We start from the raw sequence: 26,645 nt of genomic DNA on the forward strand, positions 1-26,645 counted from the left end.
TACAGTTTTCATAAATGTCTATTTCATCATTGGTGGGTAGAACATTTAACAGTTAACATTAAATAATGTAGAGGAGGCCGCAACAGCAGCACTGATATAACGAGATAACCATCTAACTAGAAAGCAGCCAATGGGTGACTGTCTAAATATTTAAAACACAGCTCTTGCTTAATCATCCTTTCATGTGATCACCTTTTGCTGGTTGCATGGAAATATATTAAGGCCAAATCTTCTGATATCCATTCCCAGAGGTTTCTTTTAACTGGATTAAACCTCCAATTCCAAGTCAAGCCCAAGTTTGTGGCCTCCAGCATTAAAGCTCTTCCCATATACCAGAGCAGACGGTGTAAGCTTCACACCAGGCCTCAGAGTCTGAGCATAGCCCACTCCAATTAAACTAGAGTTGTTGACCTTTGCAGAAATAGAAGCAGTGGGGTCCAACTGGTATTTAGCTATAATGTCAAAACGAGTGCAGTTGGTACCTGATGTCCAAGCAAGGTTTACTGAAGTGTCAAAATCTTCACATACTTTCTTTCTTTCTTTCTTTCTTTCTTTCTTTCTTTCTTTCTTTCTTTCTTTCTTTCTTTCTTTCTCTCTCTCTCTCTCTCTCTCTCTCTCTCTCTCTCTCCCTCCCTCCCTCCCTCCCTCCCTCCCTCCCTCCCTCCCTCCCTCTCTCTCTCTCTCTCTCTTTCTTTCTTTCTTTCTTTCTTTCTTTCTTTCTTTCTTTCTTTCTTTCTTTCTTTCTAATCTTTATTAACTTGAGTATTTCTTATTTACATTCCGATTGTTAATCCCCTTCCCGGTTTCCCGGCCAACATCCCCGTAACCCCTCCCCCTCCCCTTCTTTATCACTGTTCCCCTCCCCATCCTCCCCCCATTACCACCCTCCCCCCAACATCACATTCACTAGGTGTTCAGTCTCGGCAGGACCAAGGGTTTCCCCTTCCACTGGTGCCCCTACTAGGCTATTCATTGCTGCCTATGAGGTTGGAGCCCAGGGTCAGTCCATGTATAGTCTTTGGGTAGTGGCTTAGTCCCTGGAAGCTCTGGTTGGTTGGCATTCTTGTTCATATGGGGTCTCCAGTCCCTTCAAGCTCTTCCAGTCCTTTCTCTGATTCCTTAAACAGGGGTCCAATTCTCAGTTCAGTGGTTTGCTGCTGGCATTCACCTATGTATTTGCTGTATTCTGGCTTTGTCTCTCAGGAGAGATCTATATCCAGTTCCTGTCGGCCTGCACTTTTTTGCTTCATCCATCTTATCTAGTTTGGTGGCTGTATATGTATGGGCCACATGTGAGGCAGGCTCTGAATGGGTGTTCCTTGAGCCTCTGTTCTAAACTTTGCCTCCCTATTCCCTGCCAAGGGTATTCTTCTTCCCCTTTTAAAAAGGAGTGAAACATTCACATTTTTGTCATCCTTCTTGAGTTTCATGTGTTCTGTGCATCTAGGGTAATTCAAGCATTTGGGCTAACAGCCACTTATCAATGAGTACATACCATGTGTGTTTTTTCTGTGATTGGGTTACCTCACTCAGGATGATATTTTCCAGTTCCATCCATTTGCCTGTGAATTTCATAAAGTCATTGTTTTTGATAGCTGAGTAATATTCCATTGTGTAGATGTACCACATTTTCTGTATCCATTCCTCTGTTGAAGGGCATCTGGGTTCTTTCCAGCTTCTGGCTATTATAAATAAGGCTGCGATGAACATAGTGGAGCACGTGTCTTTGTTATATGTTGGGGCATCTTTTGGGTATATGCCCAAGAGAGGTATAGCTGGATCCTCAGGTAGTTCAATGTTCAATTTTCTGAGGAACCTCCAGACTGATTTCCAGAATGGTTTTACCAGTCTGCAATCCCACAACAATGGAGGAGTGTTCCTCCTTTTCCACATCCTCACCAGTATCTGTTGTCACCTGAGTTTTGATCTTAGCCATTCTCACTGGTGTGAGGTGAAATCTCAGGGTTGTTTTGATTTGCATTTCCCTTATGACTAAAGATGTTGAACATTTCTTTAGGTGTTTCTCAGCCATTCGACATTCCTCAGCTGTGAATTCTTTGTTTAGCTCTGTACCCCATTTTTAATAGGGTTATTTGTCTCCCTGCAGTCTAACTTCTTGAGTTCTTTGTATATTTTGGATATAAGACCTCTATCTGTTGTAGGATTGGTAAAGATCTTTTCCCAATCTGTTGGTTGCCATTTTGTCCTAACCACAGTGTCCTTTGCCTTACAGGAGCTTTGTAGTTTTATGAGATCCCATTTGTTGATTCTTGATCTTAGAGCATAAGGCATTGGTGTTTTGTTCAGGAAATTTTCTCCAGTGCCTATGTGTTCGAGATGCTTCCCCACTTTTTCTTTGATTAGTTTGAGTGTGTCTGGTTTGATGTGGAGGTCCTTGATCTACTTGGACTTAAGCTTTGTACATGGTGACAAGCATGGATCGATCTGCATTCTTCTACATGCTAACCTCCAGTTGAACCAGCACCATTTGCTGAAAAGGCTATCTTTTTTCCATTGGATGGTCTTGGCTCCTTTGTCAAAAATCAAGTGACCATAGGTGTGTGGGTTCATTTCTGGGTCTCCAATTCTATTCCATTGGTCTATCTGTCTGTCTCTGTACCAATACCATGCAGTTTTTATCACTATTGCTCTGTAATACTGCTTCAGTTCAGGGATAGTGATATCCCCAGAAGTCCTTTTATTATTGATGATAGTTTTAGCTATCCTGGGTTTTTTTGTTATTCCAGATGAATTTGCAAATTGTTCTGTCTAACTCTCTGAAGAATTGGATTGGTATTTTGATGGGGATTGCATTGAATCTGTAGATCGCTTTTGGTAAAATGGCCATTTTTACTATATTAATCCTGCCAATCCATGAGCATGGAAGACCTTTCCATCTTCTGAGGTCTTCTTCAATTTCTTTCTTCAGAGTCTTGAAGTTCTTATTGTACAGATCTTTTACTTGCTTGGTTAAAGTCACACTGAGGTATTTTATATTATTTGGTACTATTATGAAGGGTGTCATTTCCACAATTTCTTTCTCGGCTCGTTTCTCTTTTGTGTCGAGGAAGGCTACTGATTTATTTGAGTTTATTTTATATCCAGCAACTTTGTTGAAGGTGTTTATCAGCTTTAGTAGTTCTCTGGTGGAACTTTTGGGATCACTTAAATATACTATCATATCATCTGCAAATAGTGATATTTTGACTTCTTCTTTTTCAATCTGTATCCCCTTGATCTCCTTTTGTCCTGTGATTGCTCTGGCTAGAACTTCAAGAACTAATTTGAATAAGTAGGGAGAGAGTGGGCAGCCTTGTCTAGTCCCTGATTTTAGTGGGATTGCTTCAAGTTTCTCTCCATTTAGTTTAATGTTAGCAACTGGTTTGCTGTATATGACTTTTACTATGTTTAGGTATGTGCCTTGAATTCCTATTCTTTCCAGGACTTTTATCATGAAGGGGTGTTGAATTTTGTCAAATGCATTCTCAGCATCTAATAAAATGATTATGTGGTTTGTTCTTTCAGTTTATTTATATAATGGATCATGTTGATGGTTTTCCATACATTAGACCATCCCTGCATGCCTGGGATGAAGCCTACTTGATCATGGTGGATGATTGTTTTGATGTGCTCTTGGATTTGGTTTGCCAGAATTTTATTGAGTATTTTTGCATTGATATTCATAGGGGAAATTGGTCTGAAGGCCTCTTTCTTTGTTGGGTCTTTGTGTGGTTTAGGTATAAGAGTAGTCATGGCTTCATAGAAGGAATTTGTTTCAATTTTGTGGAATAGTTTGGATAATATTGGTATGAGGTCTTCTATGAAGGTCTGATAGAATTCTGCACTAAACCCATCTGGACCTGGGCTCTTTTTGGTTGGGAGAACTTTAATAACTGTTTCTATTTCGTTAGGAGTTATGGGGTTGTTTAACTGGTTTATCTGTTCCTGATTTAACTTCAGTACCTGGTATCTGTCTAGGAAATTGATCATTTCCTGCAGATTTTCAAGTTTTGTTGAATATAGGCTTTTGTAGTAGGATCTGATGATTTTTTGAATTTCCTCTGATTCTGTAGTTATGTCTCCCTTTTCATTTCTGATTTTGTTAATTTGGACACACTCTCTGTGTCCTCTCATTAGTCTGGCTAAGGGTTTATCTATCTTGTTGATCTTCTCAAAGAACCAACTTTTGGTTCTGTTGATTCTTTGTCTGGTCCTTTTTGTTTCTACTTGGTTGATTTCAGCTCTGAGTTTGATATTTCCTGCTTTATACTACTCCTGGGTGTATTTGCTTCTTTTTGTTCTAGAGCTTTTAGGTGTGCTGTCAAGCTGCTGACATATGCTGTCTCCTGTTTCTTTCTTCAGGCACTCAGAGCTATGAGTTTTCCTCTTAGCACAGCTTTCATTGTGTTCCATAAGTTTGGGTATGTTGTACCTTCATTTTCATTAAATTCTAAGAAGTCTTTAATTTCTTTCTTTATTTCTTCCTTGACCAGGTTATCGTTGAGTAGAGCATTGTTCAACTTTCATGTATATGTGGGTGTTCTTCCCTTATTGTTATTGAAGACCAGCTTTAGGCCGTGGTGGTCTGATAGGACGCATGGGATTATTTCTATCTTTCTATATCTATTGAGGCCTGTTTTATGACCAATTATATGGTCAATTTTGGAGAAAGTACCATGAGGTGCTGAGAAGAATGTATATCCTTTTGCTTTAGGATAGAATGTTCTATAAATATCTGTTAAGTCCATTTGGTTCATGACGTCTCTTAGTCTGTCTATGTCTCTGTATAATTTCTTTTTCCATGATCTGTCCATTGATGACAGTGAGTTGTTGAAATCTCCTACTACTATTGTGTGAGGTACAATGTGTGCTTTGAGCTTTAGTAAGGTTTCTTTTATGTATGTAGGTGCCCTTGTATTCGGAGCACAAATATTTAGGATTGAGAGTTCATCTTGGTGGATTTTTAATTTGATGAATATCAAGTGTCCTTCCTTATCTTTTTTGATGATTTTTAGTTGAAAATCGAATTTATTCTATATTCAAATGGCTATTCCAGCTTGCTTCTTCCGACCATTTGCTTGGAAAGGTGTTTTCCAGCCTTTCACTCTGAGGTAGTGTCTGTCTTTGTCTCTGAGGTGTGTTTCCTGTAGGCAGCAGAATGCAGGGTCCGCATTGCATATCCAGTTTGTTAATCTATATCTTTTTATTGGGGAGTTGAGACCATTGATATTGAGAGATATTAAGGAATAGTGATTATTGCTTCCTGTTATATTCATATTTGGATGTGATTATGTTTGTGTGCTTTTCTTCTCTTTGTTTGTTACCATGATGATTAGTTTCTTGCTTTTTCTAGGGTGTAGCTTGCATCCTTATGTTGGGCTTTACCATTTATTATCCTTTGTAGTGCGGGATTTGTAGAAAGACATTGTTTAAATTTGGTTTCGTCATGGAATATCTTGGTTTCTCCATCAATGTTAATTGAGAGTTTTGCAGGATACAGTAACCTGGGATGGCATTTGTGTTCTCTGAGGGTCTGTATGACATCTGTCCAGGATCTTTTGGCTTTCATAGTCTCTGGAGAAAAGTCTGGTGTGATTCTGATAGATCTGCCTTTATATTTTACTTGCCCTTTTCCCCGTATTGCTTTTAATATTCTTTCTTTATTTTGTGCATTTGGTATTTTGACTATTATGTGACGGGAGGAGTTTCTTTTCTGGTCCAATCTATTTGGAGTTCTGTAGGCTTCTTGTATGTTTTTGGGTATCTCTTTCTTTAGGTTAGGGAAGCTTTCTTCTATGATTTTGTTGAAAACATTTACTGGTCCTTTGAGGTTGGAGTCTTCACTCTCTTCTATACATATTATCCTTAGGTTTGATCTTCTCATTGAGTCCTGGATTTCCTGTATGTTTTCGACCAGTAGCTTTTTCCGTTTTACATTTTCTTTGACCATTGTGTTGATGATTTCTATGGAATTTTCTGCTCCTGAGATTCTCTCTTCTATCTCTTGTATTCTTTTGGTGATGCTTGTATCTAAGGCTCCTTGTCTCTTCCTTTGGTTTTCTATATCCATTGTTGTTTCTCTGTGTCCTTTCTTTATTGCTTCTATTTCCATTTTTAATTCCTTCAACTGTTTGATTGTGTTTTCCTGGAATTCTTTCAGGGATTTTTGTGATTCCTCTCTATAGGCTTCTACTTGTTTATTTATGTTTTCCTGTGTTTCTCTAAGGGAGTTCTTCATGTCTTTCTTGAAGTCCTCCAGCATCATGATCAAATATGATTTCAAATCTAGATCTTGCTTTTCTTGTGTGTTTGGATATTCAGTGTTTGCATTGGTGGGAGAATTGGGCTCCAATGATGCCATGTAGTCTTGGTTTCTGTTGCTTGGTTTCCTGAGCTTGCCTCTCGCCATCAGGTTGTCTCTGGTGTTACCGTGTTCTGCTATTTCTGACAGTGGCTAGACTGTCCTATAGGCCTGTGTGTAAGGAGTGCTGTCGACCTGTTTTTCTGTTTTCTTTCAGCCAGTTATGGGAACAGAGTGTTCTGTTTTCAGGCTTGTAGTCTTTCCTGTCTACTGGTCTTCAGCTGTTCCTGTGGTGCCTGTGTCCTTAGTCCACCAGGCAGGTCACTTGGAGCAGAAAAGTTGGTCTTACCTATGGTTCTGCAGCTCAAGTTACTCGTGGGGAGCTGCATTTGAGCTCTCCGTGAGGGCGGCAACCAGGAGGGCCTGCGCTGCCTCTTCCGGGAGCCCCCGTGCACTGGTGTCCACAGACTTTCTGATAAATTGATCCTCCAAATTCTGTCCCATTATTTACATTTGTGTGTAGCTGGAAGTCTCCAGTCCTGTAGCAGACTGCGAAGTTGCTCCTTGTCAGCTTTGACTTGGCACTGTCAAAGGTCATTTGGTACCCAGAAAGCCAGCCCTTGTAACCAAAGACCCATGAATGGCATGTCCAGCAAAATCGAAATCAAAATCAACATCATAGCCAAGGTTTATACATTCCCTTTTGTAAGCAGACTTGATTTTACCACTTTTCTTTCCTGTGTTCGGTGAAAACATGGTGTCAAAGGTCAGTTTCAAACCTTGACAAATCTGGTCTTCAATTGCAATCTCTGTCCCCAGAGTGTTGTTCGTGTTCCATTTCTCTGTGAAAGTCAGAGCATACCCACACCATTTGTACTTGGTCTCCAAGGTCCCACTGACTTTACCAGTGTCTGTATTAGATGAGCCAGATACTGAAAATTCCCCACCGCTGCATGACATCGTTTTCACATCCAGCTTTACCAACCCCAAACCAAATCCTTTGTTGAAAATATCCCTGGCAGCTTTGCCAAGGTCAGCATAGGATGGAGGGATACACATTGGCCGTGGGCATACCAGTACACAACACTCAGCCATGGCGAAGTCTCGGGGAAAAGGTGATCTGCTGGTGTCCTGAAGGGCACTGCTGCCACCGCTCGGCTCGCAGCTGAGGCCACTCCGCTATCTGGAAGTTGTGCTGCTGCCACCACGGCTGGAGGGCGAAGTAAAGGAGACACAGTTGCACCCAGCCGCAAGCCTGGCCTCCCCGGAAAATGAGATTTTTTAATGTTTGACCTGAAGGTATTTTTGTTAGAGTTTAGCATATCATGACTTCTTATGGGTGGAAGCCTGAAGACAGAAGATGAATATGATTATTGCGGTTCTTCTCACAACTAGATATTTCTCACAGCTCTACTGAACCACTATATTCATTTATTTATTTATTTATTTATTTATTTATTTATTTATTTATTTATTTAATGTACGTGAGTACATTGTCGCTGACTTCAGACATGCCCATTACAGATGGTTGTGAGCCACCATGTGGTCGCTGGGAATTGAACTCAGGACCTCTGGAAGAGCAGTCGGTGCTCTTAACCACTGAGCCATCTCTCCAGCCCGACCCACTATATTCTTAGTCTTAGTAATTATTCTAGTAAATAATAAATCAGAAGAATTATTAAAAATGCACCCCCCCAGAGTTCAGTAGATGTTGACACTGTATTCAAACCAACACCCTATTATCTGGATCAGAAAATGATATGCAACTACACCTAAGAACTATCACTTAGTATTGATATTTTTTCTACCTCCATTTTCATGTCCTTTTTTTTTCTCTAGAGTATGACCTGAGCATCAAATCATGTGTAGTAATTAGAGGTGAAGGATGGTCAAGAAATGTTCTAAACATTATTGTGTAAGTAGTTCCTTTTACAACTTAAACATTTTTAAATTTTTTTATTAGATATACTTCTTTACTTTCATTTCAAATGTTATTCCCCTTCCCGATTTCCATAAGACCCCCTCCCCTCCCCCTCCCCATATGGGTATTCCTCTCATGCACTCCCCCTTACTGCCCCCCCCATTTCCCTACATTGGGGGTCCAACGTTGGCAGGACCAAGGGCTTTCCCTTCCACTGGTGCCCCAACAAAGCTATTCTCTGCTACATATACAGTTGGAGCCCAGGGTCAGTCCATGTATAGTCTTTCGGTAGTGGTTTAGTCCCTGGAAGCTCTGGTTGGTTGGCACTGTTGTTTTTATGGGGTTCCAAGCTCCTTCACCTTTTTCAATACTTCCTCTAATTCCCACCCCCACTCCCAAAGGGGTCCTGTTCTCAGTTCAGTGGTTTGCTGCTAGCATTGACCTCTTCTAATGGACATGCTCTGGATGTCAGAGATCTATATCTGGTCCCTTTCAGCATGCATTTTTTAGCTTCATCAGTCTTATCTAGTTTTGGCGGCTGTATTTATATGGGCCACATGTGGGGGAGTCTCTGAATGGTCATTCTTTGAGTCGCTGCTCTAAACTTTGCTTCCATATCCCCTCCTATGGATATATTTTTTCCCTTTTAAAAAGGAGTGGGAGCATCTGCATTTTTGTCATCCTTCTTGAGATTCCTGTGGTCTGTGGATTGCATCTTGGGTAATTCAAGCTTTTTGGCTAATATCCACTTATCAATGAGTGCACACCAAGTGTGTTTTTCTGTGATTGAGTAACCTCACTCAGGATGATATTTTCCAGTTCCATCCATTTGCCTATGAATTTCATAAAGTCATTGTTTTTGATAGCTGAGTAGTACTCCATTGTGTAGATGTACCACATTTTTAAAATTCATTCCTCTGTTGAAGGGCATCTGGGTTCTTTCCAGCTTCTGGCTATTATAAATAAGGCTGCTATGAACATAGTGGAACACGTGTCTTTTTTATATGTTGGAGCATCTTTTGGGTAAATGCCCAGAAGAGGTATAGCTGGATCCTCAGGCAGTTCAATGTCCAATTTTCTGAGGAACCTCCAGACTTATTTCCAGAATGGCTGTACCAGTCTGCAATCCCACCAACAATGGAGGAGTGTTCCTCTTTCACCACACCCTCGCTAGCATCTGCTGTCACCTGAGTTTTTTATTTTAGCCATCCTGCCTGGTGTGAGGCTGAATCTCAGGGTTGTTTTGATTTGCATTTCTCTGATGACTAAGGATGTTGAGCATTTCTTTAGGTGCTTTTTGGCAATTTGATAATTCTCAGCTGAGAATGTTTTGTTTAGCTCTGAACCCCATTTTTTAATAGGGTTATTTGGCTCTTTGGAGTCTAACTTCTTGAGTTCTTTGTATATTTTGGATATTAGCCCTCTATCAGATGTAGGATTGGTAAAGATCTTTTCCCAATCTGTTGGTTGTCGTTTTGTCCAAATGACAGTGTCTTTTGCTTTACAAAAGCTTTGCAGTTTTACAAGGTCTTATTTGTTGATTCTTGATCTTAGAGCATGAGCCATTGGTGTTTTGTTCAGGAAGTTTTCCCCAGTGCCCATGTGTTTGAGACTCTTCCCCACCTTTTCTTCTATTAGTTTGAGTGTATCTGGTTTGATGTGGAGGTCCTTGATCCACTTCAGCTTAAGCTTTGTACATGGTGATAAGAATGGATTGATCTGCATTCTTCTACATGCTGACCTCCAGTTGAACCAGCACCACTTGTTGAAAATGCTATGTTTCTTCCATTGGATGGTTTTAGCTCTTTTGTCAAAGATCAAGTGGCTATAGGTGTGTGGGTTCATTTCTGGGTCTTCGATTCTGTTCCACTGCTTTACCTGCTGGTCTCTGTTCCAATACCATACAGTTTTTATACTATTGCTCTGTAATACTGCTTGAAGTAAGGGTTGGTGATTTCCCCAGGAGTTCTTTTATTGTTGAGTATACTTTTTGCTATCCTGGGTTTTTTGTTATTCCTGATGAATTTACAGATTGCTCTTTCGATCTCTATAAAGAATTGAGTAGGAATTTTGATGAGGATTGCATTGAATTTGTACATTGATTTTGGCAAAATTGCCATCTTTACTATATTAATCCTGCCAATCCATGAGCATGGAAGATCTTTCCATCTTCTGAGATCTTCCTCAATTTCTTTCTTCAGAGACTTGAAGTTCTTGCATACAGATCTTTCACTTGCTTGGTTAAAGTCACACCAAGATATTTTATGTTATTTGGGACTATTGTGAAGGGTGTCATTTCCTTAATTTCTTTCTCATCCTGTTTATCCTATGAGTAGAGGAAGGCTACTGATTTGTTTGAGTTAATTTTATACCCTGACATTTTGCTAAAGTTGTTTTTCAGGTTAAGTAGTTCTCTGGTGGAACTTCCTGGTCAAGGAAGAAATAAAGAAAGAAATTAAAGACTTTTTAGAATTTAATGAAAATGAAGGTACAACATACCCAAACTTATGGAACACAATGAAAGCTGTGCTAAGAGGAAAACTCATAGCTCTGAGTACCTGCAGAAAGAAACAGGAAAGAGCATATGTCAGCAGCTTGACAGCACACCTAAAAGCTCTAGAACAAAAAGAAGCAAATACACCCAGGAGTAGTATAAAGCAGGAAATATCAAACTCAGAGCTGAAATCAACCAAGTAGAAACAAAAAGGACCATAGAAAGAATCAACAGAACCAAAAGTTGGTTCTTTGAGAAAATCAACAAGATAGATAAACCCTTAGCTAGACTAACGAGAGGACACAGAGAGTGTGTCCAAATTAACAAAATCAGAAATGAAAAGGGAGACATAACTACAGAATCAGAGGAAATTCAAAAAATCATCAGATCTTACTATAAAAGCCTATATTCAACAAAACTTGAAATCTTCAGGAAATGGACAATTTCCTAGACAGATACTAGGTACCGCAGTTAAATCAGGAACAGATAAACCAGTTAAACAACCCCACAACTCCTAAAGAAATAGAAGCAGTCATTAAGTCTCCCAACCAAAAAGAGCCCAGGTCCAGACGGGTTTAGTGCAGAATTCTATCAGACCTTCATAGAAGACCTCATACCAATATTATCCAAACTATTCCACAAAATTGAAACAGATGGAGCACTACCGAATTCCTTCTATGAAGCCACAATTACTCTTATACCTAAACCACACAAAGACCCAACAAAGAAAGAGAACTTCAGACCAATTTCCCTTATGAATATCGACACAAAAATACTCAATAAAATTCTGGCAAACCGAATCCAAGAGCACATCAAAACAATCATCCACCATGATCAAGTAGGCTTCATCCCAGGCATGCAGGGATGGTTTAATATATGGAAAACCATCAATGTGATCCATTATATAAACAAACTGAAAGAATAAAACCACATGATCATTTCATTAGATGCTGAGAAAGCATTTGACAAAATTCAACACCCCTTCATGATAAAAGTCCTGGAAAGAATAGGAATTCAAAGCCCATACCTAAACATAGTAAAAGCCATATACGGCAAACCAGTCGCTAACATTAAACTAAATGGAGGGAAACTGGAAGCAATCCCACTAAAATCAGGGACTAAACAAGGCTGCCCACTCTCTCCCTACTTATTCAATATAGTTCTTGAAGTTCTAGCCAGAGCAACCAGACAACAAAAGGAGGTCAAGGGGATACAGATTGGAAAAGAAGAAGTCAAAATATCACTATTTGCAGATGATATGATAGTATATTTAAGTGATCCCAAAAGTTCCACCAGAGAACTACTAAAGCTGATAAACAACTTCAGCAAAGTTGCTGGGTATAAAATTAACTCAAATAAATCAGTAGCCTTCCTCTACACAAAAGAGAAACAAGCCGAGAAATTAGGGAAACGACACCCTTCATAATAGACCCAAATAATATAAAGTACCTCGGTGTGACTTTAACCAAGCAAGTAAAGGAGAGTCTCTCTTCTATCTCTTCTATCTCTGTTGGTGATGCGTGTATCTATGACTCCTTATCTCTTCCCTAGGTTTCCTATATCCAGGTTTTTCTCCCTTTGTGCTTTCTTTATTGTTTGTATTTCCATTTTCAATTCATTCATCTGTTTGGTTGTGTTTTCCTGTAATTCTTTCAGAGATTTTTTTTTGTGTTTCCTCTCTAAGGGCTTCTACTTGTTTACTTGTGTTTTCCTGCATTTCTTTAAGGGAGTTCTTTATGTCTTTCTTAAATTCCTCCATCATTATCAAAAAATGTGATTTTTAATCTAAATCTTGTTTTTCCAGTGTGTTTGGATATTCAGTATTTTCTTTGGTGGGAGAACTGGGCTCTGATCATGTCAAGCAGTCTTGGTTTCTGTTGCTTATGTTCCTGCGCTTGCCTCTAGCCATTGGCTTGTCTCTGGAATTTACTTGTCTTGCTGTTTCTGAGAGTGACTTGACCCTTCTGTAGGCCTCTGTGTCAGCACTCCTGTAAAACTGTTTTCTTTCAGCCTTTCCTGAGAACAGGTGCTCTGATTTCAGGTGTGTCTCATTCCTGGAGACTGTCTTCCAGCTCTAGGTGTGGGCAGGAATCAACGGGTCCTGCCCCTGGTTGCTCGTAGGTCCTTGCACCCAGTGGGCACAGTTGGCACTATGCGATTCTCTCTTGGGTCTGGACTGTGAGCAGAGGGTTGTCTACTCTACCTTCTCAGGAGTATCCACACTTCTGAGTGCCCAGCTCTCTTCCCCACAGGATTTGGATGCAGGGAGCTGTTTGGCTGGTTCAGTTCGGTCCTGGGCACAGACCAGAACCGTGGGTACTGGCGGCTGTCTGTTCCTATATCCCTGTGTTCAGAGGCACTGTCCAGTTTCTCCTTGGCGGGAATGTGGGCAGAGGTGAGCAGAGGTAGCAGTCTTTCCTTCAGTCTCTTCATGTCTGCACTTCTGAGTGGTCAGCTCTCTTCCCCATGGGATTTGGTTGCAGGGAACTGTCAAACGTTTTCTTAAATATCAGCCTTGTACTTAAATATCACCACTATCATCTTAGTCACAATCATTAAAGACGTAATAGATTATAAGGTAGGAGTAAAGAAAAATTAGATAGTGATTCAGTGTCCAAGATTTATCTCTGACATAAAATATAAGTGGGATTGGGAGGGGAGGACAGAGAACAGATAAGAGGGGAAAAAAGCCAGAGGAACCAGCCATTATAGGACACAAGAATGCCAGAGGAAATGCTGGGCACCTTAGTGGAAGTGAAGAGCTAGTACTGAGCCCGAGGATCAGATTTTGCTATGTTCTTCCCTGTTACAAATTGATTTCATTGTCTGTCATTGATTCCAACTTATTCAGGATGCTAGGATGCTTGTAAGCATTACAAGGAACTGCCCCAGGCAGAGAAGTTACCTTCTCTGTCTCTTCTATTTTATTATTCTTCACCAAAAACAAGATTGAGGGGAAGAATTTGGGGAAATCTTTTGTCATTAGAGAGTCTCAGTATAAAAGTAACAACAGAATCAACTAATTAACATGTGCCAAATCTTTTTGAATACAGTACAGCATACAAATAGGGAGCATGTTTTTCCTGGAAGCATACCACACTGTCATAAAATATGCATAGAACTTAATAACCATGCTATGCTGAGCACTTTTCCAGCAACATTTCCAGGTTACTTCCAAACCTTCTTTGTTCTCATTTTTGTGTGTATGTGTTTCCATTTTAAAAAATACTTTACCTGGTTTACTTCTCATGTTTAGAATTCTCACAAGAAATATCTTACTAGTTTTCAATGTAGTATTTAGGTCAATTTAATGTTCTACAGGTACAAAAGAACCAAAGTCAAGAAAAGTAAACAACAATAGCCATATTATTTAAATAAAATTTTTGTGTATGATTTATCAGTATTTATCTATGTGTATTGAAAAATATATTGGATATAAGTAATTCTTGGGAATTTACTTAAAATGTACCACTGGCCTACTGAGCTGGAAACCTCCTAGAAACAGCAAGTGAACACATAATACAAGTTTTATTCCTCCCCTAAGGAAATTGTCTCAAAAATTTATCTGCCTTCTTTATGTCTAGTTCCTTTTCTATTTCTAAAGAAAAGTTCCATGTCTAATTTGAAATAGAAAAAAATACATCTGGAACTGAGGTGGTCATCCAGTTGATGTGAACAGTGTGTTTTAAGAGTCTCTGTAGAGATTTGGCACTTGGCAGGAGATTGCTAAATGACTCTTGGTGCTTTGTTAATTTGTGTCAAACTAAACTTGTACATGCAGAGCATAGTGTACACACTGCTCTCTTATCTCATGGTGCTTAGGACATATCATCATCAGGGATATGTGAAAGGGAACTTCAGAATGTTTCCTATAAAGCATTAGTTATTCTTATTTAACATTATCTTTGAATTGATATATAGCCATAAATTCAACTTGGTTTTGAAAATTTCATAAGGTTTTGTTTATGCTTTTAAGTCTAACAGGTATATTTTATATCTCAAATCATGTAAAATAATTGTATTAACTTATATTACACATGAATAGGTTATTTATAATTAAAATATAATGCTTTTATTAGTAGATGGATCATTATGCAAAATGTCACAATTCCTTCACTTATAACATGGGTTTGAAGATACTTGAGCATACATAGCAAACTGTTTTCATTTCTCAATATTTTCACTCCCCCCATTTTATTGAAAGTAGATTCTTTCCTCACACAGTATGTCTTTTGTAATTTTTTGAAAATAGATTCTTCCCTTATCCATTCCCTTCCTTCTGGTCCTCTCATCCCTGCATCCACTCCTCCTCCATCTCCCTTAAGAAAAGAGTAGGCCTCTAAGTGAAAACAGCCAGACCTAACAAAACAAAATACAATGAGACAAGGCAAAGTTCTCACACTGAGGCTGAACAAGGCAACCTAACAGGAGGAAAGGAGTCCTAAGAGCAAGCAAACAAGTCAAAGGTGAACCACTTGAGCAGTACCACAAAAACGGCAATCTAACAGCCACAACATAAATACAGAGAGCCTGGTGTAGATCCCTGCATGCCCTGTGCCCATTGCTTCAGTCTCAGTGAGCCTATGTGTGCCCTACTTAGTTGACTCAGTGGACTGTGCTTTCTCTGTGTCCTTCATTGGCTTGGACTCTACAATCTTTCTGTCCCCTCAACCCCGATCAGTGGGATTCCTAGGAGAGAAAGCCAATAGAGTCTTTCAATTTATACTGCTCCACTACATTTTATAGGCAAGACAGATAGTAGGCAACAAGTTTTGAGGCTGTGTTGGTGTCTATGTCTCTCTCTTTTGATAGCCTCCAGAGCTCCAGAGTACCTCCCTGCATCAAGGAGAGTATAACTTAGAGGTGAAGACTCCATGTAGGCACCAGCTTTATCTCTTTCTATTCAGTGAGCTGTGAGGATATTGTCCTTGACATTGGGGCCATACTGTCAGGTTTTGGAGAGAAACCATCTGTTCTTGAATCAGCCTGGCCTGCTTGGAGATCTCAGTGGGACTCTCTCTGCCAACAATTCAAATGAATGCAAGCCAGTCCTGCCAATGGGAGTCTTGCCAGGCTACAAGAGATGGACGTTTCAGATTCCATATCCCCAGTTACTAACATCAACCAGGAAGTTCCCACTGCACTAGGCTTCTACTCTGTCTTCCAAATGCCTACCAACTCTAACCACCTTTCTCCAAGCTCTCTCCCTCCACTCCATTTCCCTCCCACACCCAAACACTTCCACTCTCATCCCCATCTCCCTTCCCCAATCCACACACAAAATTTATTGCCTTATAAGGGGATCCATGTGTCCCCCATAGACATTCCTTCCTCACCTATCCTCTCTGAGTCTTTTGCCTATAACTTGGTTATCAATTACTTAACTGTTATTACGCACTTTTAGGTGAATGCAGACCATATGTGTCTTTCTGAGTTTGGATCTCCTTACTAAGGATGATGTTTTTCTAGTTCTACCCATTTGTCTGCAAATTTCATGATAAAAAAATTATTTTTTAAAACTCAAGAAGGATGGTGAAAATGCGGATGCTTCATTCCTTCTTTAAAAGGGGAACAAGAATACCCTAGGGAGGGGTTAGGGAGGCAAAGTTTAGAACAGAGGTCGAAGGAACACCCATTCAGAGCCTGCCCCACATGAGGCCCATACATATACAGCCACCAAACTAGATAAGATGGATGAATAAAAGAGGTGCAGGCTGACAGGAACTTTATGTAGATCTCTCCCGAGAGACACAGTCGGAATATGGCAAATACATAGGCGAATGCCAGCAACAAACCACTGAACTGAGAACAGGACCCCCGTTGAAGGAATCAGAGAAAGGACTGAAAGAGCTGAAGGGGCTTGAGACCCCATATGAACAACAGTGCCAACCAACCAGAGCTTCCAGGGACTAAGCCACTACCCAAAGACTATACATGAACTGACCCTGGGCTCCAAATTCATAGGTAGCAATGAATAGCCTAGTAGGGGCACCAGTGGGAGGGGAAGCCCTTGGCCCTGCCAAGGTTGAACCCCTAGTGAATGAGAATTGTAGGGAACCGTATGGGATTTGGGCCTGGCCACTTTGTGACTGTATGGCCACAGTTAAGATTACCACCATAAAGTCATGAGACTGTTGGACAAAAGCCTCTCCCACGAATTTACGGCACAGGAAGAAAAGACCAAGTATCTCCCTAGTAAACACCCAGTGTCTCCACTGCATGACCTCTGCTGAGCCCGGCTGATGCCTGTGGAACCGACACACCTGGGCCACACCTGGGTGGTGGTCAATTTACTTCTGCCTTTTGCTTCCTCAGCCTTTATCCTTGAGATTTAGGCTGGTCTTCTCAGATTTCTCCCTAATTAATTCAGGTCTCCTAGTCTGTCTTTTGTTACCGAAGTCATGAGCCAGGGTTTCCCACTGTGCTTCCCAGATATTTTTTACCTGGAGACTTGGGTATATAAGTGGTGAATAAAGCTACAGGAGACTCTTCTGCTTTTCCTCTTCCTCTCTTCCTCTCTCTCAATCTCTCTTCCTCTCCTGTCTTGACACGATAACCTCTGTGTGTGTGTGTGTGTGTGTGTGTGTGTGTGTGTGTGTGTGTGTGTTTCTTTAATCCCACAGGCTTTCGCCCGATTCTCGGTACCGTGTCAGTGCAGGTGTAAGACTCTCAGAGAGAATCTTCCCTCAGGAGGGAGATCCTCGAGCCCAATGACCAGTCCGAGTCCACAGGCTGCAATCTGCAAGAGGATTTTTATTGATCAGGATACACAGGTATCTGTGGGCGTCCCAGTCAATTCGGAAGACTGGCGCGCCTAGCAGAACCAGGGACGGGTTTTTATAGGGCATTGAGGAGCAGAAGCAGGCTTACAGAAGCAGATGCATGGTTACAGGGATGTGATTGGTGGAGTAAATGAGGCATACGTGTATGTTACCTATTTTGGCTATAATCATAACAGTGAGTTAGCAAAAAGTACATGGTGGTCAGGGCTTCCGGGGGGTCAGGGACTGTTTCTTTTTCCTGTCAGGTGGCCCATGGAGCAATGCCCATAATTTAGTCTGGTTTCTGCATTTTGTTTTCTTTTATGGTCTGTTTCGTCTAAATGATGGGTCAGCTTGTCCCACATATCTAAAAACTTACTTTTTACTTCTATAGTTGAGGGCCTTGGGCTTGTACAATTCCCTTTCTGGGAGGGGGTCTTTCACAGGCACCAACAGAGAACGTTGGGGGGAGGGCGGCAATGGGGGGAGGATTGGGAGGGGAACACCCATATAGAAAGGGAGGGGGAGGGGTTAGGGGGATGTTGGTCTGGAAACTGGGAAAGGGAATAACATTTGAAATGTAAATAAGAAACACCCAATTTAATAAAGATGAAAAAAATGGAAAAAATCAATAAATGAATAAATAAATGAAGTATAAAATGGAAAAAAGAAATAAACAATTTAATAAAGATGGAAAAAAAAGAAAAAGAAAAACAAAAAACCCCCTATTCTTTTATTGAGGAATACCTAGATTGTTTTCTAGTTTCTGGTGATTATGAATAAAACTGTAGTGAGTATAGTTGAGGAAGTGTCCTTGTGGTAGGATAGGGTGATATATGAGTATATGCCCAGGAGAGGTTTTGAGGTGTATTTGCTTCTTTTTGTTCTAGAGCTTTTAGGTGTGCTGTCAAGCTGCTAATGTATGCTCTCTCCAGTTTCTTTTTGGAGGCACTCAGAGCTGTTAGTTTTCCTCTTAGCACTGCTTTTATTGTGTCCAATAAGTTTGGGTATGTTGTGCCTTCATTTTCATTAAATTCTAAAAAGTCTTTTATTTCTGTCTTTTTTTCTTTCTTGACCATGTTACCATTGAGTAGAGCATTGCTCAACTTTCATGTATATGTGGGCTTTCATGTATATGTGGGCTTTCATGTATATGTGGGCTTTTTTGTTGTTATTGAAAACAATCCTTAATCTGTGGTGATCTAATAGAATGCATGGGATTATTTCAATCATCTTTTATCTGTTGAGGCCTGTTTTGTGACCAGTTCTATGGTCAGTTTTGGAAAAGGTACCTTGAGGTGCTGAGAAGAAGGTATATTCTTTTGTTTTAGGATGAAATGTTCTATAGATATCTGTTAAATCCATTTGGTTCATTACTTGTGTTAGTTTCTCTATGTCTCTGTTTATCTTCTGTTTCCATGATCTGCCCATTGATGTGAATAGAGTGTTGAACTTTCCTATTATTATTGTGTGAGGTACAATGTATGCTTTGAGCTTTAGTAAGGTTTCTTTTACGAATATAGGTTCCCTTTTATTTGGAGCATATATATATTCAGGATTGAGAGTTCATCTTGGTGGGTTTTTCCTTTGATGAAAATGAAGTGACCTTCTTTTTCTTTTTTGATAACTTTTGGTTGAAAGTCAGCTTCATTTGATATTAAAATGGCTACTCCAGCTTGTTTCTTGGGACTATTTGTTTGGATAATTGTCTTCCAGCCTTTTACTCTGAGGTAGTAGTGTCTGTCTTTGTCTCTGAGGTGTGTTTCCTGCATGCAGCAAAATGCTGAGTCCTCTTTACGTATCCAGTCTGTTAGTCTATGTCTTTTTATTGGGGAATTGAATCCATTGTTGTTAAGAGAGATTAGGTAGCAATGATTGTTGTTTTCTGTTATTTTTGTTGTTAGAGGTAGAATTATGTTTGTGTGTCTCTCTTCTTTTGAGTTTGTTGCAAGAAGATTACTTTCTTGCTTTTTTCTAGGGTATAGTTTCTCTCCTTTGTTGGAGTTTCCCATCTATTATCTTTTGTTGGTCTGGACTTGTGGAAAGTTATTGTGTGCCTTTGGCTTTGGAATATGTTGATTTCTACATCTATCTTGATTGAGAGTTTTGCTGGATATAGTAGCCTGGGCAGTCATTTGTGTTCTCTTAGGGTCTGTATGACAACTGGCTTATAGTCTCTGGTGAGAAGTCTGGTATAATCCTTTATATGCAACTTGACCTTTTTCCTTACTGCTTTTAATATTCTTTGTTTTGTGCATTTGTTGTTTTGACTAATATGTGGCAGGAGGAATTTCCTTTCTGATCTAATCTATTTGGAGTTCTGTAGGCTTCTTGTATGTTTATGGGCATTTCTTTTTTTAGGTTATGGAAGCTTTCTTCTATCATTTTGTTGAAGGTTTTTACTGGCCCTTTATGTTGGTGCCTTTGCTCTCTTCGATACCTTTTATCCTTAGGTTTGATTTTCTCATTGTGTCCTTGATTTCCTGGATGTTTGGGGTAGGATCTTTTGTGTTTTGCATTTTCTTTGACCATTTTGTCAACATTTTCTATGGTATCTTCTGCCCTGAGATTCTCTCTTCTATCTCAGGTATTCTGTTGTTGATGCTTGCGCCTATGACTCCCTATCTCTTTCCTAGGTTTCCTATCTTCAGGGTTGTCTCCCTTTGTGATTTCTTTAATGTTTCTATTTCCATTTTTAGATCCTGGATGGTTTTGTTCAATTCCTTCTTCACCTGTTTGGTTGTGTTTTCTGGTAATTCTTTAAGGGATTTTTGTGTTTCCTCTTTAAGGGCTTCTACTTGTTTACCTGTGTTGTTCTGTATTTCTTTAAGGGAATTATTTATACCCTTTTTAAAGTCCTCTATCATTGTCATCATCGTTATTGTCGTCGTCGTCATCATCATCATCATCATCATCATCATCATCATCATCATCATCATTAGATGTGGTTTTAAATCTAAATCCTGTTTTTCCAGTGTCTTTGGATATCTTTGCTTTGGTGGGAAAACTGGGCTCTGATGATGATAGTAGTCTTGGTTTCTGTTGCTTGGTTTCCTGTGATTGCCTTTTGCTATTGTCTTTGCTGTTAGCTGGTCTTGCTGTCTGTGACAGTGGCTTGACCCTCTTACAAGCCTGTGTGTAAGCAGTCCTGTAGACCTGTTTTCTCCCAGCAGGATCTGGGTACAGAGAACTGTGGGCCTGCATCAACATTGGGCACAGGCCGAAACTGTAAATGTTCTGTCCCAGACAGCTCCTGGGTTTGTGTGTTCTGAGGCCTCCATGCTGGTTGCTTGGAGCAGAAGAGTTGATCTTACCTCTCCTCCCAGGTGTGTCAGTGCTCCTGGCAACTGACTTTCAGCTCTGGGTGCAGGCAGAGTCTTGAAGGATCCTCTCCCTGACTGCTCCTAGGTTCCTATGTCCAGGTGGGTTCCCCTTGGGCCAGGGATGTGAGCAGAGGTAGTGTTCTCCCCTGAGCTCTCAGGATTGTCAGCACTTCTGAGCGTCAGCTCTCCCCCACAGGATTTTGGTACAGAGGGCTGTGGGTCTGGGTCAGCTCTGGGTGCAGGTAGAAACTGGAAGCTCCCTTTCTACTTCTAATATTTTTTGTTTGTTCTGTACATTTAGTGTTTTGATTATTATGTAGAAGGAAGATTTTCTTTTCTCATCCATTCTATTTATTGCTATCTATGTTTTTTATATCATGCTAGGCATCTTCTTTAGGTTGAGAAATTTTTCTTCCATGATTTTGTTGACAATATTTTCTGGGCCTTTGAGTTGGAACTCTAATCATTCCTCTACTCCTATTACTTTTAGGTTTGGTCTTTTCATTCAGCTTTGGTGAGTGTTTTGTGTAAGGAGTTTTTTGGATTTATTATTATTATTTTTAGATTTATGTATCCAATTTTTCTATTGTATCTTCATTGCTTGAGATTCTTTCTTCCTTCTCTTATAAACTGTGGAGGTAACACTTGCCTCTACAGTTCCTGTCTGAATTCCTTTCATTATAGATTTTCCTCAGCTTGTGTTTTCTTTATTGACTGTCTTGAACAGTTTTATTTACTTCTTTCTACTTTTTCTTTGTTCTTTTTCCCTTGATTTCCTTAAGGAATTTCTTAATTTTCTCATACACCTTTGCTTCCTGCACTTCTTTAAGGAATATATTTAATTCCTCTTTGAGGAATAATCTTTTTTAAATAAGCTGTTTTAAGGTATTTTTCTTGTGCTTTATTTTTGTTGGAATATTCAGGCATTGTTGTGGGTGGTAGAATAGCTGGGCTCTAGTGGAAACCAATTTATTCTTACTGTTATTCATTGTCCTTTTCAGTAGGGCCTAGCCAACTGGGACTGAGATATTTTTATGCCTAGAGGCTATTTTATGGCTTTGTCTTTGTTGAGTGGGTGGGTTTCCCCTCGTCCCCTTCCCTCTTGGTCTCTGTTACCACTCTGGATTTTCTTTTCTTTCCTTTTCTTTTTCTTTCTTCCCCCCCCCTTTTTTTTTTTGGAGGCATGCTGGCAGTGCGTTGCCTAGTATAAATTTTTTTGAACCTAATGGTTGTCATCCATGATTGTTTCAGGTCAAATGTATTTCTGGGAACTGACACTTAGGAATGGGTAAAGGCTAGGTGTCTGAAGGTGTTTACAGGAGGTAGGATAGCAAAGTGATCAACCACAGTCTGCTTATTTTAGCTCCTTGGAGTAGGGGAGACAGTGACAAGAGGTCACCATAGAGGGTTTGTAATAGTGTTGGAGATGGTACTGAGGAACTAGATCTAGAGGAGCAAAAGGATCAGGAAGATCTAGTGACAGACTACCTACTTAGCTGGCATGTGTTGTCTGTTGTTTAGCAGAGAGTACCTACTGGAGCTGGGGGCTGAAATAAAGCAACAAGTGGGAAGATGGAGGTTAGGAGGGGTCTGTGGGATCCACAGGAGATATGGGGCAGAGGGAGGAAGAAGGCTGAAACAGTTGTTCTGTTGCTATGCTAGGGATAGGACTGTGGAGTTGGATTTAGAGGAAAGGAGAGAGTGGTAAATGTCCTCAATTAGCATAACTGTTTCCTTGGTATGCTGTTCAAAAGGAGTGATTTCTGGTGTTGGAAACTGGGATACTGGAGTGAGTTGGTGAAAAGAGGTTAGAGGAGACAGTCTTTGTGTCTCATTGGGGATAGGAAAAAAAAAGGAAAAGGGTATCACAACTGTTTTTCTGCTATGGAGTTAGGAGTGAGGTTGTGGGGATTGGATCTGGAGAAGGAGATGTGCTGATCTGCTTTCAGCCTTCTTGCTACCATGGGAGGGGTTGTCAGTGGGTTCACAGTGGGCTTAGCCAGGGACCATGGACTAGGACAAATCAATGAGATTAGAAAAAGATGGTTTGTGAGATGTGGTCCTTGGGGAAGCAAGGCTGTAGCTTGTGTTTTGTTGCAGAGCTGGGGAAGAGAATAGTTTATTGGGTCTAGCAAACAGAAGGAAAAGAGAAGATCTGCAGGCAGCCTACTATTTTTCTGACAGGAGTAGACTGTGTGTTAGTTAGTAGGGGGTATTTGCTAAAGTTGGGGGCTGGGATAAAGCAACATGTACAGGGAGGGTAGTTAGAAGGAGATGGTCTGTGGGATCCACAGGAGATGTGGGTAGGGGCAAAGAAAGGCTACAGCAGAGATATGGATTGGATTTGGAGGGGCAGAGGGAGTGCTGAAGGTCTTTAGTTGTTTTACTTTTCTCCCCTGGTCTGCTCAGCTGCTGTGTTCCAGTGAATGCCTGTCTATGTTGGATGCTGGAATAATCAAATGAGTTGGGGGAAGGAAGTTGAGAAAGAAGACCCCTGTGATCCCTTGGGGATGGGGTGAGAGGGGAAAGGCAGACTACAGCAGGTAATTGCTATTGGGCATGGGATGAGACTGGGGGCTTTGAATCTGAAGTAGCAAAAGAAGGGGGGTAGGTCTGCTTTCAGCCTAGTTGTTGCCCAGAGAGGAACAGCATTTGGGTTAGTGGGGAATGCCTGATGGTGTTGGGGTTTGGAACATAGCAACAAAGTTGTGGGAGGGAGGTTAGAAGAGAATTGTAGTTGTTGGCAGGGCGAAAGGAAGGCTGCATCTGGTGTTCTGTTGCAAAGGTGAGATGAGGCTCTAATAAGACTTCAAAGAATACATGTGAAAGTATGTGTTCCACCTGTAGATGGAGAAATAGGGTTTACATAGATACAAATAGATCCATAAACTAGAGTTAAAAATTCAGTGTTTTGGCAGCAGCTCTCTGCTCCCAAACCCCGTGGGAGAGAGACCTCACCGCCTGATCAAGTGGGCACTCCTGAGGCTGCAGAGCGGAGGAGACCACCAACACTGCCCACCCCTGCCCACATCCCTGGCCCAAGAGGCAACTGTATAAGGCCTCTGGGTTCCCGTAGGGGAGGGCCTGGGAGCGGCAGGACCCCTGCGCCTGAGACACTGCCGGAACCTGAAGGAAACAGACTGGATAAACAGTTCTCTGCACCCAAATCCCGTGGGAGGGAGAGCTGAACCTTCAGAGAGGCGGACACGCCTGGGAAACCAGAAGAGACTGCACTCTGTGCACATCCAGGCGCCAGAGGAAAACACCAAACGCCATCTGGAACCCTGGTGCACGGAGGCTCCTGGAAAGAGCGGCGCAGATCTTCCCGGTTGCTGCCACAGCGGAGAGGACTTAGGCAGTACCCCACGAGCAAACTTGAGCCTTGGAACTGCAGGTAGGACCAACTTTTCCCCTGCAAGAAATCTGCCTGGTGAACTCAGGACACACAGAGGCAAAATTCCTCTAAGGCCGGGCACTTCCTGTGTTTACCGGAAGTCCCACACCGGCGGATCCCGGACCGCAGCAGCTCTCTGCTCCCAAACCCCGTGGGAGAGAGACCTCACCGCCTGATCAGGTGGGCACTCCTGAGGCTGCAGAGCGGAGGAGACCACCAACACTGCCCACCCCTGCCCACATCCCTGGCCCAAGAGGCAACTGTATAAGGCCTCTGGGTTCCCATAGGGGAGGGCCCGGGAGCGGCAGGACCCCTGCGCCTGAGACACTGCCGGAACCTGAAGGAAACAGACCGGATAAACAGTTCTCTGCAACCAAATCCCGTGGGAGGGAGAGCTGAACCTTCAGACAGGCAGACACGCCTGGGAAACCAGAAGAGACTGCACTCTGTGCACATCCAGGCGCCAGAGGAAAACACCAAACGTCATCTGAAACCCTGGTGCACGGAGGCTCCCAGAAGGAGCGGCACAGATTTTCCCGGTTGCTGCCACAGCGGAGAGGACTTAGGCAGTACCCCACGAGCAAACTTGAGCCTTGGAACCACAGGTAGGACCAACTTTTCCCCTGCAAGAAACCTGCCTGGTGAACTCAAGACACAGGCCCACAGGAACAGCTGAAGACCTGTAGAGAGGAAAAACTACACGCCCGAAAGCAGAACACTCTGTCCCCATAACTGGCTGAAAGAAAACAGGAAAACAGGTCTACAGCACTCCTGACACACAGGTTATAGGACAGTCTAGCCACTGTCAGAAATAGCAGAACAAAGTAACACTAGAGATAATCTGATGGCGAGAGGCAAGCGCAGGAACCCAAGCAACAGAAACCAAGACTACCTGGCATCATCGGAGCCCAATTCTACCACCAAAGCAAACACGGAATATCCAAACACACCAGAAAAGCAAGACCTAGTTTCAAAATCATATTTGATCATGATGCTGGAGGACTTCAAGAAAGACATAAAGAACTCCCTTAGAGAACAAGTAGAAGCCTACAGAGAGGAATCGCAAAAATCCGTGAAAGAATTCCAGGAAAACACAATCAAACAGTTGAAGGAATTAAAAATGGAAATAGAAGCAATCAAGAAAGAACACATGGAAACAACCCTGGACATAGAAAATCAAAAGAAAAGACAAGGAGCTGTAGATACAAGCTTCACCAACAGAATTCAAGAGATGGAAGAGAGAATATCGGGAGCAGAAGATTCCATAGAAATCATTGACTCAACTGTCAAAGATAATGTAAAGCGGAAAAAGCTACTGGTCCAAAACATACAGGAAATCCAGGACTCAATGAGAAGATCAAACCTAAGGATAATAGGTATAGAAGAGAGTGAAGACTCCCAGCTCAAAGGACCAGTAAATATCTTCAACAAAATCATAGAAGAAAACTTCCCTAACCTAAAAAAAGAGATACCCATAGGCATACAAGAAGCCTACAGAACTCCAAATAGATTGGACCAGAAAAGAAACACCTCCCGTCACATAATTGTCAAAACACCACACGCACAAAATAAAGAAAGAATATTAAAAGCAGTAAGGGAAAAAGGTCAAGTAACATATAAAGGCAGACCTATCAGAATCACACCAGACTTTTCGCCAGAAACTATGAAGGCCAGAAGATCCTGGACAGATGTCATACAGACCCTAAGAGAACACAAATGCCAGCCCAGGTTACTGTATCCTGCAAAACTCTCAATTAACATAGATGGAGAAACCAAGATATTCCATGACAAAACCAAATTTACACAATATCTTTCTACAAGTCCAGCACTACAAAGGATAATAAAGGGTAAAGCCCAACATAAGGAGGCAAGCTATACCCTAGAAGCAAGAAACTAATCATCTTGGCAACAAAACAAAGAGAATGAAAGCACACAAACATAACCTCACTTCCAAATATGAATATAACGGGAAGCAATAATCACTATTCCTTAATATCTCTCAATATCAATGGCCTCAACTCCCCAATAAAAAGACATAGATTAACAAACTGGATACGCAACGAGGACCCTGCATTCTGCTGCCTACAGGAAACACACCTCAGAGACAAAGACAGACATTACCTCAGAGTGAAAGGCTGGAAAACAATTTTCCAAGCAAATGGTCAGAAGAAGCAAGCTGGAGTAGCCATTCTAATATCAAATAAAATCAATTTTCAACTAAAAGTCATCAAAAAAGATAAGGAAGGACACTTCATATTCATCAAAGGAAAAATCCACCAAGATGAACTCTCAATCCTAAATATCTATGCCCCAAATACAAGGGCACCTACATATGTAAAAGAAACCTTACTAAAGCTCAAAACACACATTGCACCTCACACAATAATAGTGGGAGATTTCAACACCCCACTCTCATCAATGGACAGATCATGGAAACAGAAATTAAACAGA

At 41.2% G+C, this 26,645-nt stretch overlaps 1 pseudogene; it reads right to left on the reverse strand.

Moving 5' to 3' along the window:
• Nucleotides 1-267: 267 nt before the first annotated feature.
• Nucleotides 268-7,396, reverse strand: Vdac2-ps3 (voltage-dependent anion channel 2, pseudogene 3; annotated as a pseudogene).
• Nucleotides 7,397-26,645: the final 19,249 nt, after the last annotated feature.

The sequence above is a fragment of the Rattus norvegicus genome, chromosome 3 (genome assembly GCF_021556685.1).
Source record: "Rattus norvegicus strain SHRSP/BbbUtx chromosome 3, alternate assembly SHRSP_T2T, whole genome shotgun sequence".
Lineage (NCBI taxonomy): Eukaryota > Metazoa > Chordata > Mammalia > Rodentia > Muridae > Rattus > Rattus norvegicus.